Raw genomic sequence first — 2465 nt, forward strand, 5'->3', positions numbered from 1 at the left:
AACAAAAACACTTTTTTTCCTAAAAGCAAAACAAATTCAGGTATCCCATTTCTTTGTTTTTCTTCTTTTTTTAATAACCCATTATGACAGTAAATGGTGTCCAAACTGTATTGCGCGAACGAACTGTGGGTTACGCAAAATCTGACTAGCGCGAACCGCTTAAATAGCCCATACTTATTTGGAACAGTGTGCTTTTTAATAGCCTACCTATTTGCAATTAAACATTGTTAAATAATTAGCAATTTGTTTTCGTGTGTGTGCGTGTGTGTGTGTGTGTGTGTGTGTGTGTGTGTGGTTACTTTGCATGTACAGTAGTATGATATCGCATTGACCATGGTTGTTTAACGGTTGCAAACGCAGATAGACGTGCTGGGTAAGAACTTATGTATGAAAGCATATGATTAATGACACTTGTCTCACCTGTGGGATTGGGAAGGTTGGGATGGACGTAGCACGGTGTTAATACACTGACCTGGTATTCGATCGATATAGGATCAATCCTCTTCTGTGGTTCCATCGGGCTATTTCTCGCCCGAGCCAGTGCTCGGCGTACTGGTGCAGCAACGGCCATGGTATAATGCTATCCTGTCTGTGAAATGGTGCATTATATAAAATAATAACTTGCTGCTAATATAAAAGAGTAACCAGCTTCGTGCTGGCAGATAGAATCAATCAACCATTTGAGTTGTGTTTACATCCACTGAAGGTTCAAGCACGACTGTCGTGTGCACATTCCCAAAGATTCCCCGGTGGATGTGTCCACGATAGGGGCTGGCAGCTAGTTAGGCCTACCTGTCATCTGTGTGGTTCTTAAAGACACTCTCCTCAGTTTGCAGCCATTGCAAGATGCTTCTTACTAACAGAGCCGGGTTTTTTTCCTGACTAAACCTGCATATTAAAGATATATTTTTGTTTTTAGGCTCTCGGCGTCGTTATAAGTCAGGTGTCTGTTGTTGCCGTCCTAATATTTGTAATAACTCAAACCAGATTTTACCTCGCAATAATTCTGGTGCGTAGGAACAAGTATATATTACCAACTATGTATTACCAAGTATATAGTACCTAGTATATAGTACCTAGTATATATTACCTAGTATATATTACCAAGTACCTAGTATATATTACCTAGTATATATTACCAAGTATATAGTACCTAGTATATATCACCAAGCCAAATGAAAAATGAGTGCTACAAATATTAGCATACGACTGCAGACACATTGAATATACAGACACTGGTATTCTAGAGACGACCATGTAGTTAATGTGTAATTTTAGTTACCAAAATGTCTTGTGTCAGTCGGAAACACCTTACAATGGCTGAAAACTCAGGATTGTCCCTTCAAACTTAATGTGTCCGATATAGGGTTTGGGCGGTATTACCGGTTTACAGCAAGTCCCGATACGATATATCGCAGTACATTTTTCTACACAATACTCTCGGGAGTTTCAGTCACTGATCGGAAATGTTCATAAATCGCATTTTCGTGCACAATTTCATTATATATATATATATATATATATATATAATTATATATTTTAAACATATAAATTAGCCATTTGCTTTTAAATGTGTAATTATACTAATATCTGAATGATCAGAATAGAACAGTAACCGCAAAACGTTCGGGGTAATGTTTGTTTGTTGTTGTTTTTTTGTGTGTTTTTTCTAAAGTCTACCAGTTTACCTTTACTTAGGTTTACTAGTGTTCTGAACCTTACCAACATAACAACACAGACATGGACAATAAGAATCGTTTCTTAAATGAACATTTTTAATTGTTAATTTATATATATATATATATATATATATATATATATATATATATATATTTTATTTTTATTTATTATATATATACCAAATATTGACATTTCCCGCAATACGTACAGCAATGCACATGCATATATTGCATTAAGTCACAATACAACAATTTCCGGCAATGCCCAACCCTAGCCAGACATAAAATGACCTTAAATATAAAAATATGTCCAGTTTGTCGCTAAATAAAACAATTAACGGGAATGAAACTTCGCTGACAACGTTTGCACTACAGATCGCTTCCCAGATTCAGGAGTCATACAGGATCAGTTATGGGTTGTTAGTTTAAAAAAGAAAGAAAAAAAAGAAGAAGAAAAGCCACAGAAAATGTATGACAGTTTTATTTTTAACATTAAATTCTTGTCTTTAGTAGATTGAAGTTGTGTTTGTTCTTTCAATTGGTTTACTACTTAACGTGTTTTGTTATTTAAATAAAAACATTTGATGCTTCTGACGTCTTGTTGTTGTTTTTTTTGGGGGGGGGGGGGTTTGGGGTTGTTTTTTTAAGCTGGTTGGTGACAGACTATCATGGTTATAGCCCATCTGTCACCTATGATTTTAAAGTTTCTAAGGGATGAGATGGAATGACACCACCAACCCACCCCAACCCACTTCCACCCCCTGAATCCGCCTATGGTACAATGAT

General features: G+C 36.1%; 1 long non-coding RNA gene across 1 annotated transcript; it reads right to left on the reverse strand.

The window, feature by feature from the left end:
* Positions 1–215: 215 nt before the first annotated feature.
* On the reverse strand, positions 216–2264 carry LOC121377125. Its single transcript, XR_005958583.1, has 2 exons — positions 1126–2264; positions 216–1090 (listed from the first exon to the last, which is right to left on the reverse strand). It is a non-coding gene; the product is annotated as an uncharacterized LOC121377125 (long non-coding RNA).
* Positions 2265–2465: the final 201 nt, after the last annotated feature.

This window comes from Gigantopelta aegis, chromosome 7 (genome assembly GCF_016097555.1).
Source record: "Gigantopelta aegis isolate Gae_Host chromosome 7, Gae_host_genome, whole genome shotgun sequence".
In the NCBI taxonomy this organism is placed as follows: domain Eukaryota; kingdom Metazoa; phylum Mollusca; class Gastropoda; order Neomphalida; family Peltospiridae; genus Gigantopelta; species Gigantopelta aegis.